This window comes from Hylobates moloch, unplaced genomic scaffold, assembly GCF_009828535.3.
Source record: "Hylobates moloch isolate HMO894 unplaced genomic scaffold, HMol_V3 SCAFFOLD_17, whole genome shotgun sequence".
NCBI lineage: Eukaryota > Metazoa > Chordata > Mammalia > Primates > Hylobatidae > Hylobates > Hylobates moloch.
Genome location: NW_026652292.1, coordinates 53,380,733 through 53,399,415, shown reverse-complemented (window position 1 = coordinate 53,399,415; position 18,683 = coordinate 53,380,733). Strand labels below are relative to the sequence as shown.

The following is an 18,683-nucleotide window of genomic DNA, read 5'->3' as shown; positions in this document are numbered from 1 at the left end:
GAGATGGAGTCTTGCTCTGTCACCCAGGCTGGAGTGCAGTGGCGCGATCTCGGCTCACTGCGAGCTTCACCTCCCGGGTTCACGCCGTTCTCCTGCCTCAGCCTCCCGAGTAGCTGGGACTACAGGTGCCCGCACCATGCCCATCTAATTTTTTTGTATTTTTAGTAGAGATGGTGTTTCACCATGTTAGCCAGGATGGTCTCCACCTCCTGACCTCGTGACCCGCCCGCCTCAGCCTCCCAAAGTGCTGGGATTACGGGCGTGAGCTACGGAATATGCATTTTTAAAGATACACATGTGCCCACACACACACAGAGGAATAAAACTGCTAGGCCATGAGGCCTTTTGATCTTATAAGATAGTGAATGGTAAATTATTTTCCTAAGTGGTTGTGTCAGTTTGTACTACAAGTGTGTTAGGAGTTTCCATTTTTTTATGTCTTCACTGACTCTTGGCATTGTCAGACTTCTTAATTTTGCCAGTCTAGTGGGTGTAAAATAGTATCTGTATGAGTTAGTCACTGTTAAATATTAACTACCCCACAACTTAGTGGCTTAACCATTTAATATTTCTCATTGGCCTGGGGTATGATGCACGGTTCTGCTCATCTGGGCCAGGCTCTGCTGATCTCACCTGAGCCGCTCCTGACTTACAGAGAGCTGTCAGGTTAGCAATGGGCTGGCTGGTCTAGGATGGCCTCACGTTTGAGCTCTGTTCCATGGCTCTCTCATTCTCCAGTAGGACAGACAGTACAGACTTGTTCTCATTCTAAGGCAGAAGAGCAAAAGAAAGAGCAGAAACACATAAAGTGCTTGTACAAGATCTGCTTGCAATAAGTTTGCTATTATCATGTTGGATTTGGTCAAGTGTACAGTTTGTGAAGGAAGGAACTACCAGAGTTTAGGCACAGGGAGGTATGAAAAGTTGGGATCATTCGTATAGTCAATTCACCAACATGGTTTTAAATCGTATTTCCTTGGTTAGTATTGAGGTTGAGTATCTTTTCATATGTTTACTGGTCATATATATTTCTTATTCTGAAATGCCTCTTCAAGTCTTTTGTCCATTTTATTTTATTCTATTTTATTTTATTATTTTATTTTATTGAGACAGAGTCTCACTCTGTCAGCCAGGCTGAATGCAGTGGTGTGATCTCTGCTCACTGAGACCTCCACCTCCTGGGTTCAAGCAATTCTCCTGCCTCAGTCTCCCAAGTAGCTGGGATTACAGGCACATGCCACCATGCCCAGCTAATTTTTTTGTATTTTTTGTAGAAATGGGGTTTTGCCATGTTGGCCAGGCTGGTCTCGTACTGCTGGCCTCAGGTGATCTGCCCACCTCGGCCTCCCAAAGTGCTAGGATTACAGGCATGAGCCACCGCACCCGGCCCTTTTGTCCATTTTATACGTAGATTTTGTCTTTCTTAGGTTTATTCAGAAGAGTTTATTGTTATTAATTTAAATGCTAATCCTTTGTCAGATACATTTGTGTTTCAAATATATTCTTTCAGTTTCTATCTTTCTTTTTAGTTTTTGCTTCTTGGTATTTTGAAGAAAAATTTTATACTACAATCAATTCATGATTTTTTTCTTGTGTTTTTGATGTGTGTTTTTTGTATATTATTTACAAATCTCATTTTGTATCTTATTTACATTTTTCCTATTCTAAATTATTAAGATACTTTCTTATATTCTCTTCTAATTTTTTTTAAGTTTTACTTTTCACAGTTTGGTCTCTAATGTATCAGGAACCGATTTCGTGTTTGTTATGAAATGGAGATTCAATTTTCACTTTCTCCCACATGAAAAACAATTATCCCATTAAAAAACCAATTGTACCATTGATGAAATACCCTTTTGCCCACTGATCTGTCTTCCTTGTTACAACAGCCACATATCAAGTTTCCATGTTTGTGTTGTCTGTACTCAAGCTTTCTGTTCTGTTCCACTGATCTCTTCTGTGCCAGCACCACATGCTTGTATAACTGTAGCTTTATAAGTTTTCATATCTATGATAGCAATTTTCCACACTTTTTGTTCTTCCAAAGTATCTTGACTATTCATGAAATTTGTTTATTCATTTAAGTTTTAGTTTTATACAGATCAAATGTGGGGAAATCTGAAATCTTTACAGTATTATACCTTCCTTTCCACAAATATTATAAATCTCTCATTTACTTAGGTCTTCTTTTATATTTTTTGAATCAGTTTTTATAGTTTTTATCTCTAAGGGATTTGCTCAGCTTTGTTAGATTTATTCATAAGTTCCTTAATTTTCTTTCTGTGGCTATTGTAAATTCTTTTTTAAAATGTATTTTAACCACCAGGTGGGGTGGCTCATGCCTGTAATCCCAGCACTTTGGGAGGCCGAGGCTGGCAGATCACTTGAGGCCAGGAGTTCAAGACCAGCCTGGCCAACATGGTGAAACCCCATCTTAACTAAAAATAAAAATTTTTTTAAATGAGCTGGTCGTGAAAAAAAAAAAAAGAGCCAGTCGTGGTGGTGCACACCTGTAATTTCAGCTACTTCAGAGGCTGAAGCAGGAGAATTGCTTGAACTCAGGAGGCAGAGATTGCAGTAAGCCAAGATCACACCACTGCACTCCAGCCTGGGCGACAGAGTAAAACTCTGTCTCAAAAAAAAAAGAAAAAAAAAGTATTTTTACTATTTTTTAAGCTGTCACTGGAATAGAAATAGAATTTATTTTTATATTGTCATTTGTATTTCTATAAATTTAATCATGTTATTTGCAAATAATTATAGTTTTATTTTTTCTTTTCCAATCCTTATAGCTTGCCTATTTTTGTTGTGTTGTTCTGGCTATGATCACTAGTACAATATTGAGTAGATTAAAAGTAGTGACAGTGGCATCTTTATTTTGATTCTGATTTTAAGGAGAATGCTTCTCACATTTTACTCCCTTATCTTTCTTCATTACATCACTGCTCTGATTAGTTGGCTCAGACTCCTGAAAAATGCACAGGAATCTAAACTGTATGATGCTTCTATTTAACAACTTGCTATTTTTTTAGTGTCTTCATAATTGCAAAGCACACTTCTTTTTTAATCTGCATTGTTTTCATTCTGTTTTAGGTATGATTCTCTCTTCATTTAAGAGTGTAATGCTCTTTTCTCCTATGTTTTTGCCTTATTAATTATCTTACATTTCAAGGTTCACTTGTTTGCACAGATTTTGTCTTCCAAACAACCAACTTTTGTAGTATTCTTATGCTTCTTTTTATCTATTTGATTAAGTAGTGTGACAATAGTATCTTCCAAACATTTAAATTTTTTTTTTTTTTTTTTTTTTATAATTTAGGTTTTAGAGTATCGCAAGGACAAAAAACCAAACACCGCATGTTCTCACTCATAGGTGGGAATTGAACAATGAGAACTCATGGACACGGGAAGGGGAACATCACACTCCGGGGACTGTTGTGGGGTTGGGGGAGGGGGGAGGGACAGCATTAGGAGATATACCTAATGCTAAATGACGAGTTAATGGGTGCAGGAAATCAACATGGAACATTTAAATTTTTAACTAAGGAGATAAAAGGAAAAAGAAATGTAATATTTGTTACTTACTTTCTATACATGCTTTACATACATTATTTCCATCTTAATCTACACAAGAATAACCTCTTAAGGTAATTATTGTTCTATGTTTTATGGACTCTAAGATACACATTTGTTTGTATTTTAACACTTCTGAATTAAGGATCTCTTGCAACCTATGTGATAAGAAAGCATATTATCATAGTTTAATTAGCCACTTTTTCTTCTTCATGGTGCATAAAATAATGGTGTGTCTTATAACTAATGGCATACTTGATTTGATGAAATGTAGCATTGACAATTTTCCAGATGAGAAATCTGGGACTCTGTTATGCCAGAAAATTTGCTCAAGATACACAGCTAGCAAACGGCACAGTTGAAATCTGAACCCATGTCTATCTCACACCAAAACTTATGCTGTCTTTCAAAAGAGCACACATTATATGGCAATTAGCACATATTCATTAATTGTAGTTCCAACAATAGTAATTGCCAACTACCTGTTGATGAAGAGTAAACTCTTTAAAATATTCGAAGAGATTTATTCTGAGTCAAATGTGAGGACCATGACACAGCCCCAGGAGGTGCAGAAAACATGAACCCATGGTGGTCTGGCTACAGTTTGGTTTTATACATTTTTTAGGGAGACATAAAATTAGTCAATACATATAAGATGTGCATTGGTTCAGGCCAGAAAGGTGAGACAGCTTGAGGTGGTGGCAGATTGGGGGTGGGGGAATCCAGGTCATAGGTGGATTCAAAGTTTTTTCTGATTGGCAATTGGTTGAGAGAGTTATTATCTAAAGACCTGGACTCAATAAAAAGAAGTGTCTGGGTTAAGATAAGGAGTTGTGGAGACCAAGGTTTTATCACGCAGATGAAGCCTCCAGGTAGCAGGCTTCAGAGCTCTCATCAGACCTAAAAGGTGCCAGAATCCCCTTCCCTTTCCAGGTCTTTTCCCTGATCCAGGAGAGAAGTAGTGTAAAATAGTATCTTTCAAACATTTAAATCTATACATATAGATACAGATATAGATTTTCCCTGTAAGAGACAGCTTTGCAGGACCATTTCAAAATATGTCAAATAAATATATTTGGGGGAAAATATTTCTTTCAGAGCCTGCTATCTGTCATGCAATGCTCTACTAGAGTCAGGTTGGAATTTGGTGTCTTATTGCTACAAAGGTCTGTTTTGTAGTCTTAAGATCTCTGTTTCAAGGTTAATTCTGGTGGTCAGTTGTGCTTGAATTCCAAAGGGAGGTGAGTATAATGGGGCATGTCTGACTCCCCTTCCTACCATGACCTCAACTCATTTTTCAGGTTTACTTTGGACTGCCCTTGGCCAAGAGAGGAGTCCATTAGTTGGTTGGGGGGCTTAGAATTTTATATTTGGTTTTCATATCTTGCTAATAGCTTTCATACATATTACCTAGTCTAATGACACATATTGTCTTTGATAAACATACATCTTTATCAGGCTTCTTTATTAAGAAGCTCAGTTTAATAAATTATATCAAATGGGTTGCTAGTGTACCTTTTAAAAATTACTCTTTTGTTAAAATTCATTCATTAATATATTTTAAAAATGTACCGGCCTTTTTTTCTGGGAACTGGGCTATCATAGCTATGAAGAAGATGAACACATTTCTTGTTATCTTGGAGCTGACAGTCAAACTGATCAAATAATTCTGGCAACATTTCTTCATGATTGGGAAAAATTAAATTAAGTGCTATGAAACATTTGGTTAGCTGTGTAAGCTGAGGCAACCCAGACAGAACAGCCTGTATCAGAAGACACCAGCTTACCAACCTGACCTGTCCCAATGCCAAGCACAATAATTGGTAGGACATTTGTTCAGTCCATTCAGTTCAGGTATTAGCTGGCAGGAACAACACCTGGACTACCTAATTAGGACTAAACGCATAATATGGAATAAGAATTACATATCATTTACTAAGCCCTAATTTAAGTAGACACAGAGACAACTGGCTTAATGGGGGAGGTTATCCCAAGAAATGCCGGTAGGGGAGTAGGGAAGTGACATAAGAAACCAATAAATGACTATTTCCAAGCAAGTTGCCACTAGGTCTAACTAGAGATGAATCCTGCAGGGACCTATGGGGGACAGCGAAGAGCACATCTGAGTTTCCTGGTGAGAGGCAAGGGAGCTAGAATACATATCTGCCACCTCCTACCAGCCATTGGTTGGAGGCTACTGGACAACGGGTATATGGTGTGTTAGAGAGGTGGTGGGGCAGTGATGGTTGCAGTGAATTCTCTAGCACCTTTGCATGTCCAAGAAAGCCCTTAGAGCTTAGGCAAAAGGGTTGCAAATTCTGGCAGTTGCAAGTCTGGCAGGAAATAAGTGCTCAGAGGGGATATTAATCGAACTACATATATATCCGCCATAACTACAGTACTGTCCAGTTCTGATGTTCATTCCAAGTTTTCCACACTAATGAATGGAAAAAATCTTTCACCTGATGTGGTTGAAGGTTTATCTTCATGCCCCTTTAAACAAATGCTTTGGTGTACATCATTTGCTATTCCCTTTTCAGCTTCCATTGCCATTCAGGTTCCAGCTTGTTAGCCTTGCTGTGGTAACACCCTTGTATCATAGTTTTTAATGTTATTGTGTAGAATTTCCCTCCATCTGAAGTATCTCAACATCTTCACTGACTGAATGCCTAAGGAGGATTGTTATCCTCCAGTGAAAAACAATCCTTGTGAAATGCTTGCACAACTACCACTTTTCCCACAATCACTTTACTGGATTTGCTCTTGCAGTGTCAGCAGGAGGAAATTTATTACACCTACCCTGATTTGGGGTGGGGAAAGAGCATCTTTTGGATTGGAAGAAATTTGGAACTGGCTTTTCTCTCTTTGCAGAAGTGATTGGTTCTCCAACTCTTCCTCTCGGGCACTAAGAACCACCCATCCTCCCCAGCTCTAGAACCTGAGGGGTTTTTTCCTATTTAACTCTTTCAGCCATGAGTAAGCCATCTCTAGGCTTACTTTTTAATATCAGTTTTAGCATTTAATCCTATTTTAGCATTTAATCCTGTATTTTATGGAGAGATGGTATAACATAAGATTCCAAGGGTAAGCTCTGGCATCCAATTCCACTGGTTGAAACTCTGGATCCCCACATCTCTGTGGCCTTCATTTTCCATATTCATGGAATATGGGAAATTATCATATCTAGCACATGGAGCTGCCATGAGAATTGAATGGGCTAATACTGTATAGCCCTTAGAAAAGTGTGTGGCACATAGCCCTCAATAACTATGAGCCACTTTTCAATTTGGCCTTGATTAGACTTGATACTTTCTTTTGATGTCAGGAAATTTTCAAGTTTGCCATTTAGCAACTAGAGAGTAAATACAATAATTGTATTATGTTGTCACTTTAAGTAAATCAAGAAGCCAAAATAACTTATTTGCCTCATTATATGTCATAACTAATTCAGGACTGAAATTTTTCTGAACTGCCAAAAGGCAATCAAATTGTAAAACCCATCCTACTTCTCACCTCTTATCTATATTAACAAAAAAACCTGTAAAAGGAACCAGCACAGTCCTCAGTTGTATCTTCCCTTTCCTAGTGAGTCATTTAACTTAAATTACCTAGTCGTTCATGTGAGGAAAGGAACAGCTGCAAAAAGTTGGCAGGTTTCCAAATGCCTGGCAATGCAATTTAGATAAAAATATAGGTGTTTATGGGCGATGACATTATTTGGACCACAAAGTTTTCCTAATCTATGCTCTGGCTAGCAAATGGCTCTGTTCTCCACGCTGTCTGCTGACCTGCCTCCTGGCGGGGCTGTGAGGTTTTTAGCAAGGTGAAAGAAGCATTATTACAGTCATGCCCTTGGAGTTGACTTCTGCCCATTGGCTCATTTTATCCTCACAACAACCTGGTGGAGTACTGGAACAGGTAGTTTTACAGTCACGCTAATGGTTATGCTTAAAACTGCGTAGCTATTTATACTCAATACTAAAAATGGAACCCACTTTTAGGGCCATTTAGACTATAACCATGAGTTCCCTTTTTCTTACCCTATGTTTCTGTGTGGAGACCAAAAAACAGTAACAACAACAACAGCAACATTACAAAACAAAAACCCTTTGAGTTTGTACCTAGTTTAAGTCATCTGTATCTTAGAAGCTGCCTTCTCTTTTATGGCTTCTTACAAGGTCATCTAGAAACTTGAAAGAGTTTGTTTTTCATCAGGTATTTGTTCCAGAGGAGTGGAAGGAAAATATAGTCAGACAAACAGGCTTCCAGAGGGAAAATCAGCTCTGAGATGGCTCCAGGGATGCCTGACCTCATAGGAATAGGTCCAATAGGAATTGGGGTTCACTCTAAGTGTTAAAAAGCCAAGGAAGTCAGGGTGCAGTAAGAGGCAAAAACACAGACCTTGGAGTCAGGCCTTGATCAAGTGTTTAATTTCTCCGTGCTTCAATTTCCTCTTCTAGAAAAACTGAGACTTATAATACCAAGAGTATCTACCTTACAGGATGATGAGGATTAGGTATGATAATGTAACTTTAAGGTAGGCACAGCTTTCTTAAACAGCATACACAAAGAACTAACTGCAAAAGAAAAGATTGATAATTTGAACTTCGGCCGGGCGCGGAGGCTCATGCCTGTAATCCCAGCACTTTGGGAGGCCGAGGCGGGCGGATCACAAGGTCAGGAGATCGAGACCATCCTGGCTAACATGGTGAAACCCCATCTCTATTAAAAATACAAAAAATTAGCCGGGCGAGGTGGCGGGCGCCTGTAGTCCCAGCTACTTGGGAGGCTGAGGCAGGAGAATGGCATGAACCCTGGAGGACGGAGCCTGCAGTGAGCCGAGATTGCGCCACTGCACTCCAGCCTGGGTGAAAGAGCGAGACTCCTTCTCAAAAAAAAAAAAAAAATAATAATAATAATAATAATAATTTGAACTTCATTAAAATTAAGAACTTTTATCAACTATAAAATATAATTAGCTGTGTGAAAAGAAAGCCTGACGTATTATATTTTCCAAAGATAGTTGTGACAATATTTCCTATCCATGTACTCATTCAAAACCTTGCTACTGCCTGATTTGAAAAAGGTGCAGTTTGGCCAGGCGCAGTGGCTCACGCCTGAAATCCCAGCACTTTGGGAGGCCAAGGCGGGTGGATCACAAAGGAGATCGACACCATTCTGGCTAAGACAATGAAACCCCGTCTCTACTAAAAATACAAAAAATTAGCCGGGAGTGGTGGCAGGCATCTGTAGTCCCAGCTACTCGGGAGGCTGAGGCAGGAGAATGGCCTGAACCCAGGAAATGGAGCTTGCAGTGAGCCAAGATCGTGCCACTGCACTCCAGCCTGGGCGACAGAGCGAGACTCCATCTCAAAAAAAAAAAAAAAAAAAAAAAGAAATGGCTTCAGGCAGAGATCAAATCCAGGGCATGATAATGAAAACAGTCTTAAGATGAAACTGAGGGTAGCCAGTAAAATCCTTTGTTAAGACCTCATAGTAGTTTCTCAGAGTAGTGTTTGCCTTTCAAACTAAGAAATAGCCCTCTAAAGATCTTAAGACTGTGTTTCTTAGATCCTCTCTATTAAGAAATAAGGATTCTCAGAATCTTAGTTTCCCTATAGAGTTCAGTTTTATAGGCAGCCCAGGCATTACATCAGCCTTACAGGAAGCTCACAATAGAGAAGAGCTTGTCTCAAAATAATTGGAAGGTTTTGAGTTGTTGGTTTTTTTTTGTTTGTTTGTTTTGTTTTTGGCATAATGTAGTGGATTCTAAATTAACCTGTAAGAAATTCATAGTTTTTTAAAGGAATTGTAACAGCTTGGACTAAAATGGAACAATACACAGTGAAAAGAAGTTTGGGGACTTCAAATATCTATGGACAGAAGGTTGAGAAAACTACTTAGCCTCAAACACTTGCTGCATTAATTAGAATGATAATCCAGAAGAAGGAATAAAGAGCCCAGAGGACAGAACCCAAAGCCACAGAGAATCATTCCTGGGAATTAGAACTGAGCCCTACATGCGCTCAGCTAGATTTCAGACTACTGTGTATCTCCACCTTCTCCCCATTTTAAACAGGAGTTCTTACTGCAACCAGTCTATGACTGTTTCATCATTGTATATTAGGAATGTGTGGGGCAGACAACTTTAGTTCACAGGTGCTCAGATGGAGGAGCGTGGTATTCAAGCAGAGGTACTGAGGAGCTTTATCCACATGTGGACAAGATTTAGATAATGAGACCTTGAGTTAGTCGTAACAAGATGAGACATTGAGGGGGTCTTTGAGAAGGAGGTAAGCATATCTTGCATATGAGAGGAATGTGAATTGTTGTGCCCAGAGGGCATACTGTAGTATATCATAGTTTCAAAAAATGGCCACAACAATATGTCTACTCCCACATGGTCTTCCAAATAGTTTCCACTCCTACATCAAGAGGTAAAGTCTATGTTTTTCTCTCTTAAAACTGGGAGGGCCTTTGTGACTGCTTTGACTAATATTGAATGGTGTAAGTGATGCTATATGACTTCTAAGGCTAAATTATAAAAGTGTGTTCAACCTGGATCACTCTTTTGGGATACGTGCCTTTTGGAACCCTAAGACACCAGGAAAGAAGCCCAGCTTCCCTGATGCTCAATGCTAGAGACACCACGAGGGCAGGACTGCATTGAGTTACAGAGAGACTCCTTAGGAGCACCAGCTCTTCTTGCCTCCAGCTGTTTGAGCCCAAGTATCAGACTTGGGAAAAATTGAGATGTCAAAAAATGTGGCCGGGCACGGTGGCTCGCACCTGTAATCCCAGCACTTTGGGACACCGAGGCGGGCAGATCAAGAGGTCAGGAGATTGAGACCATCCTGGCTAACACGGTGAAACCCCGTCTCTACTAAAAAAAAAAAAAAAAAAAAAAAATACAAAAAAAAAAAAATTAGCCGGGCTTGGGTGGTGAGCAGTTGTAGTCCCAGCTACCCTGGAGGCTGAGGCAGGAGAATGGCATGAACCCGGGAGGCGGAGCTTGCAGTGAGCTGAGATTGCGCCACTGCACTCCAGCCTGGGAGACAGCGAGACTCCGTCTCAAAAAAAAAAAAAAAAAAGGAAATCCCAGTCATCATCTGATTGCATCTAATAAAAGACCTAAAGTGAGAACTACCCAGCTGAGCCCAATAAACCCTCGCACTCATGAGAGAGAATAAAATGTGATTGTTGTTGTTTTCAGCCACTAAATCTTGGGATGATTCATCATACATCAATAAATTATTGGCATTGCAGCCAGCATTCCTACAAATAAGAAAAAGACAACATTTTTAAAAACTTAAAACAGAGAACTTAAAACAGAATTACCATTTGACCCAGCAATCCCGTTATAGAGTATACGCCCAAAGGAATACAAATCACTCCACCTTAAAGACACACACGACTATGTTCATCGCAGCACTATTCACAATAGCAAATACATAGAATCAACCTAACTGCTCATCAATGGTAGGCTAAAGAAAATGTGGTATATATACACCACGGAATGCTATGCAACCATAAAAAAGAATGAGATCAGGTCCTTTGCAACAACATGAATGGAGCTGGAGGCCATTATCCTAAGCAAAGTCACACAGAGAACCAAATATGACATGTTCTTACTTAAGTACACGTGGACACAAAAAAGAGAACAGCAGATACCCGGGCCTACTTGAGGCTGGAGAATGGGAGGAGGGTGAGGATCGAGAAACTACATATCAGGTACTGTGTTTATTACCTGAGGGATGAAATAATCTGTACGCTAAACCCCTGTGAGATGCAGTTTACCTGTATAACAAACCTGCACATGTACTCCTGAACCTAAAATAAAAGTTTAAAAAAGAAAAAAAAATAAGCCAAAAGACTCTCTACAAGAAAGAATTTCCAAATGGCCAATAAGTATATAAAAAAGTGCTTAACATTATTAGTCATTGTGGAAATGAAACTTAAAACTACATGACACAATCACACATACCCCAGAATGACTAGAATTAAACATTGATAATATCAAGCATCGGTAATAATGTGGAACAACTGGAATTATCTTGGAAGCTGCTAGTAAATACGTAAACCGGTAAAACCACTTTGGAGAACTGCTTGGAAGTATCTACTATTGTACACTAAACCCACACCTATTCTGTGATATAATTCCATCCCTAGGTATCAGATTGGTACAAAAGTAATTGTAGTTTTTGCAAAAATTAGCCAGGCATGGTGGCATACGGCTGTAGTCCCAGCAATTCGGGAGGCTGAAGCAAGGAAATCACTTGAGCCCAGGAGGTCAAGACTGCAGTAAGCCATGATTGCGCCACTGCACTCCAGCCTAGGTGACAGACTGAGACCCTGTCTCAAAAAAAGGAAAAAAAGTTTTTACTGTGGGGAGGTAAGGGTATTGTCTGGGAAATGAGAATAAGGGAGGCTTACTGGGTGTTGGAAATGTGCTATATCATGATCTGGGTGGAGTTTACCAAGGGCATACATATATAAAAATTTATTGAGATTTATAATGGACTATAAAGATTTATGTACCTTACTGCATGTTATAACTCAATAAAATGTTTTCAGCCAGGTGTGGTGGCTCATGCCTGTAATCCCAGCACTTTGGGAGGCCAAGGCGGTTGGATCAACAAGGTCAGGAGTTCAAGACCAACCTGGCCAAGATGGTGAAACCCCGTCTCTACTAAAAATACAAAAATTAGCCAGGCGTGGTGGTGCATGCCTGTAATCCCAGCTACTCGGGAGGCTGAGGCAGAGAATTGCTTGAACCTAGGATGCGGAGTTTGCAGTGAGCCAACATCGTGCCATTGCACTCCAACCTGGGCAACAGAGTGAGACTCTGTTTCCAAAAAAAAAAAAAAAAGTTTTCAATGCATGTATATCATTTAGCACAGTGCCTGGCATATAGTAAATGTGTAGTAAATGTTTGATATCATGAACTCAGCTGTTCATTAAAACTAAAGGGAGTCAATTAGTGTCAAAGTGTAGCAAAGGACCCATCGCCCTTGCATTTCCTGAGAGTTTGAAAACCTCTATGAGCTGTTACGTAGCTGGAGAAGGAGAAACATGGAAAAAGCAACCTGTCCACTTTGTCTTCTCAGGTCCAGGTTTGATAGAGCTGCCAAGCAAGTCTGTCTTATTCCCAAGCGAACTATTAGCTAGAGGCCCCAGGAAGAGTAAACACAGAAGAGTTCTGTTTTATCCACCCCAGGGCTGGGATTGAGGTGATAAAAAAAATAACAGGCCATAATAAATGTGGTATCTGTTAATTCGGTGCCTTCTCCAGGGTTACCCTTCCTCAGAAAATAAGCCAAACTACCTGAGATGGTGCATTTTACAGGAAATGCCTAGACAGATAATCTCCAAACAGAATTGACTAGAGAAAGCCACAAACACAGATGGACTGGTTTGATTAAGAGTTTCTTGATCACAGCTCAGAAACAAAGCACCCCTTCACAACTAAAAGGAACTCATGGCCACATGGACCCGAGGAAGCTTACCAGTTTCTAGAGTGAGAACTGGATGAGGGTCACTGACGTGTTGCCAACCACCAATTTCTGTAGGGACTGTTTATGTTTAACCTATATATTTATCCTTCCCTGTCAACCACTCTCACCAAAGCGCTGGTGTCCTCAACACGATGATCAGCAACTGCACCTGACTCTAATCAAATTCTCCCTAGGAAATTCATCCTGTAAGCTTTCAAGACAAAAACAGTCTACCAAAAATTCTAATGTCAAAGAGACCTGAAAAGATGAACACAAAATATTCGTAGAGATAAGTTTGATCTCTCCAGATAGTCTTTCTTCATTCCTCTTTGAAAACTCAATTTGCCCATTTCTTATATTCAAACCATCCCTGAGTCCTAAATATGCCTGGCATCCACCCTCTTCTCTCTGAACCCTTCTCCATGGTCCAAGCTACCTTCATTTCTAACCTGGTTCACTGTAATGATCTGGTCTGACTGGTCTGATACTTATATCTTCTCCCTCACCTACCTCTACTCTACACTCCCACCAGAGTGATCTGATTAAAAATACAGATCTGATCACTTAACCACCCTCCCCATCCCCCAGTAGACTTTGATGATTTCCCATTGCTTTGCAGATGCATACCAATTCTTAGCATGGCTAAAAGGTCCTGCATGACTTGGCCCCTATCCACCTTTCCAGTGTCATTTTGAACCATGGTCCCCACCAACCACATTCAGGTCATAGCTGGCATTCTCCTACTACAGGGCCTTTGAACAATGGCAGTTGCCACTGTCTGTTACCCTTCTCTTCACCTGGCCAAATTCCATCCTTTCTTCAGGACTCATCTTAATCATCACTTAACCAGAGAAGGCCCTTAGCATTTACCACAGTTAAACGTTTCCACTTATTTGTATAGTTATTTGATTAATGACCAACCTCACAGCCAGCAAGCTCTTTGAGGTCAGAGATGTAGGTTTTTGCTCATCATTGTATCACTGATGCCTGGCTTAGTGACTGGCACATGAAGGTGCTCAATAAATACTTGTTGAATTAATAAATGCAGTAATTACCCAATGACATTTCAAGGTCACATAGTCAATCACGATTTTCCTTTTTTCACACTGTGAGCCAGATGTTAGCCTTCTCCAATGCTATGTTGGAGGTAAGGCTGAATTGAGGAAGATACACACCTCATGACTCATGACCCAGAATGCAGTGACCATGTCCATATTCTGAAAAGCCCATACCAAAACTCACATTGGAGCAGTTCATCCAGTAAAGCAGTGCCCCGTGAGAAACAAGACTCTGCTAGAAAGCAAACAGTGCCATGCAGTTAAAATATCCACTAATGGCACCGTGTGCTATTCTGCATCCGGGCAAGCATGGCTTATCCTGGATGGACTTATGACCCGCTGCCATCTTCCTAACCTGGCAGTAAACATGGAAGAGTTGTTTTCCTAACCTTCCAGTAAACATGGACAACAAGCATGGTGGCATATGCCTGTAGTCGTTGCAGCAACTCGGGAGGCTAAGGCAAGGGGATCGCTTGAGCCCAGGAGGTTGAGACTGCAGTGAGCCATGATTGCACCACTGAACTCCAGCCTGGGTGACACAGAGAGACCCTGTCTCAAGAAAAAAAAGAAAAGAAAAAAAGTTTTTATTGTGGGGAGGTAAGGGTATTGCCTGGGAATTAATAAATGCATTCATTACTGAATGACATTTTGTTGCAATGGTCACAGAATCAGGATGTTCAATGAACATACCCAATAAGCAGCCTTTAGTGTCTAAAACAGGAGAGTGGTCTACGGGAAAGTAAAAGCCAAGAATCTATATCAGAGCTGATACCTGGGAATAGAAGAGAGAATCGTCTTGATATAAAGTCAGAGAAGACTAAGCTAATTATGTAAAGAAAGAATATTTTCCCACAGCCCTAGCATAGCATAGTTCAAAGGAAGTAGGGAGGGGTTGGTTATAATGGTTAAGATTACTTGAATATGGTGGTGGGTGCCTATAATCCCAGCTACTTGGGAGGCTGCGGCAGGAGAATCGCTTGAACCCTGGAGGCAGAGGTTGCAGTGAGCTGAGATCACACCATTGCACTCCAGCCTGGGCAACAAGAGCAAAACTCCATCTCAAAAAATAAAAAAAAAGATTACTTGAACAGATTAAGATTATAGTACATTGAGTACTCTGCCATCAAAAATTGGCCTTTGCTGCCAGTTTCTGGGGTAGCAGGCGTCTTGTGTTGGAAGTGCATCTGAAATCGTGGTGATGTACTGGTAGTAAGATTACTTGCATGACCTCCAGAGTGAAGGTGTCTCCAGCTCCCACGACAGATTGTTCTTGTTATTTCTGCTTGTCAACTCTGAAAAGTTAGAAGCCATTTCATTTCACAGGGAAATAAGCTTTATGTCTCAGAGAAAGTCTCATATTAAAGGTCAGAGATTTTTAGTATAGGTCACACCCATTCTCGAGACTCAGAACTCTTAAGTCACCAACTTTCAGCAACAATCTGAAACTCTAGTCATAAGAGAGCCTCAGTGTGTGGAATGTGGACTCATATTATGAATGAATGGTTCTAATGCAAGAAGGGGTGCATTCCCTCATCAATCTAAAGCTAATATGCAAAACATGTCATATTTGGGTAAGTGATAAGAATAGAAAGGGGCTATGCCAGATATTGTACTCCCCCACTTTAATGATAGAGCATAATTAGGATCATTGTTCAGCCCCACCGTCCTTCTATCAGGCCTGATAAGCAGTGTTGCCATTCTGCCTATGGATCAGTGAAAGTTATTACAGGGTAGGTATGCTGAGTATGGCAAAATGCCCACCAGGTGCCGGTGCTTGTTTCACTCATATCCTATTCTCAGAATGCATGCTCCGTAGGCCAGGTGCGGTGGCTCATACCTGTAATCCCAGCACTTTGGGAGGCCGAGGCGGGTGGATCACCTGAGGTCAGGAGTTCGAGACCAGCCTGGGCAATATGGCAAAACCCCATCTCTACTAAAAATACAAAAACTAGCCAGGTGTGGTGCCGGGCACCTGTAATCCCAGCTACTCAGGAGGCTGAGCCAGGAGAATCACTTGAACCCAAGAGGCGGAGGTTGCAGTGAGCCAAGATCGCACCACTGCACTCCAGCGTGGGTGACAGAGCAAGACTCCATCTCAAAACAAACAAACAAAAAATCACGCTCCTTAAAAATGTGCTATTCAAATGTTACCCAGGAGACTTTTGGTGCCTCTGGAGGTGTAGTAGTTCCTGGTTCCAGTATCTGCAACTATACCATAAAATTGGTAGAATTTGATATGAAAGGCCTTTTGGACCAAGGTCACACTAAAGGAGAGAATGCCATTGAATATGAAGGGGAAATGCTGACCTACTGAAAGTACTCTATTTGAGTCAAAAAAGGACACATGATTCAGCCGGGCGCGGTGGCTCACGCCTGTAATCCCAGCACTTTGGGAGGCCGAGGCAGGCGGATCACGAGGTCAGGAGATCGAGACCATCCTGGCTAACAAGGTGAAACCCCGTCTCTACTAAAAATACAAAAAAAAATTAGGCGGGTGTGGTTGCAGGTGCCTGTAGTCCTAGCTACTCGGGACGCTGAGGCAGGAGAATGGAGTGAACCCGGGAGGCGGAGCTTGCAGTGAGCCAAGATAGCGCCACTGCACTCCGGCCTGGGCGAAAGAGTGAGACTCCTTCTCAAAAAAAAAAAAAAAGGACACATGATTCAAATTTGCACTTGGCAATTCTCCACAATGCCTGGTTGTCAGGACTTTACAAGGTTATTAGTAAGAATATGCTTATGTGCTCCAAAAATGTGCATTATTTCAGGTTAGGCACAGAACCAGGCCTCCACAAAAATATGTAAACACTATGATCACACCATACATTTCATATTGTAGAAATGCAGTGACTCACTTCTAAGTTTTACAAAATAAGGAAAATCACAATGTTAATGCTTATTGGAGACCTGTTCAGAACCAGACGAATCTGTTTGAATATTATTATCTCAAATTAAACAATATGTGGGAATTATTTTTACCCAATTATACTCTGGTTTTCCATGGTAAATTCAAATATAAATTATTTAACTTCGTAAAACAAAGATTTCCTAGGGATTTGGAGAGTAACAACAAATATAATTATCATCAAGCAAAAAATAGTATTGTCAAGAATTCAATGAATAATTCTTAGTTTTCTTGCTATATAATAAATGGAAATCTAGTTTCATCTATTTTTAAAATGGCAAGATTGTAAGGAATTTTAAAATATTAATACAAATGTCTTTGTTGAGATACTTATTTATTAATACATTTCAACCTAGATACAATGAGGATCTTTGATTACACTGTCCTAACCCCAAATAAATTGATATCTTTTTCAACAAATAAATGTAGTCATGCACTAGAAGCCAGAAAAATATTTTTGAACCACTCCTTCTATTTGCATTTGTTTCAACCATTTCCCTGTGAAATTTCACACATTATACTGCACATGGGGTCAGTGTGTGTTGATTGGCTGTCTCTGAGTAATCACTTTACACTGATGTGGACATTCTGCACACCATATCTAGACATCTGCTTATTGAACCAGAAGTTGGTGCTTCTTGGGCCTCATCCCAGTTTTTGTACTTTCTACTTAGCCCTGGATGATTCACTGCTGATCCCCAGAGCCACATTTTTAAGTCTATCAAATAGAATAAAAATCTGCCAGCCTTTCCATCTTCTGTTCTATGTAGCTCTTAGTGCTAAGCAAAAATATGTTCTCCAAGGATTCTTATGCGATTTAAATAGATGATGTCTAAACTTCTCATAAGAAAGATGCTGTATCAATAGATATAAGTCACTTATGATGATGTAATTGAAGATCCTTATAAAATGTTGCAAACCAGATAGAATATGTAATTGCCTAGATAAAGGTTGAATATTCAGCACAGCCTCACTTTTATGATTGTGAAAATAATACATGTTGGGTTTGGAAAAGACAAAAAAAGTAAAATAGAAAGTCATGCCTACAATATCTCCACACAAAGATAGCTGAAAATTTAATAAACATTTAAGATTGTTTGCCCCTTTTCTCCCTGTGAGAATAATACTCAAAATAATACACTGGCTGTCAAACAGGCATCTTTGTTGAATTAAATTCACCAATATAAATATTCATAGTATTGTCTTAGCTATATCTCTAAGAAATGCACCAAGTCCCCTGTAAGAATATTGCTTTAGTTACTGGTGTTTCTGTGCATACATGTATTGCACAATCACACACACATGCACACACACACACACACACGTAAATCAAATTCCAGAGGCTTTACAAGTCTGAGATCCACCCAGAGTCCTTGACTTGCCATTTGGATCTCTACCTTTCTTTCATTTTTCTCCTATTATCACCTTGTCAAGCTGAAACACTTGTTTTGGGGTGAATCCTCTTCTGGCTTCTAGTACTTTGTTCATGTCATTCTCTCCACATGCAAGGATCTCTGCATCTCTGTATGCTTGAAGTCTATGACGCCAAACCATAAATTTATGGCGGCAAAGAGCTTGGGCTTTGGAACTAGACAGGTTAGGATCAGATTCTGAAGCTGCTGCTGGCTCTGTGACCTAAGCAAGTCATTGAACTTT

The 18,683-nt window shown here is 40.1% G+C and overlaps 1 long non-coding RNA gene across 1 annotated transcript in view; it reads right to left on the bottom strand.

Moving 5' to 3' along the window:
• Positions 1–546: 546 nt before the first annotated feature.
• LOC131381669 (uncharacterized) overlaps positions 547–18,683 on the bottom strand; it is a 75,827-nt gene continuing 57,690 nt past the window's right edge. Inside the window, exon 4 of the long non-coding RNA XR_009210551.1 lies at positions 547–768. This is a non-coding gene — a long non-coding RNA (uncharacterized LOC131381669). The remainder of the gene's footprint in view (positions 769–18,683) is intronic.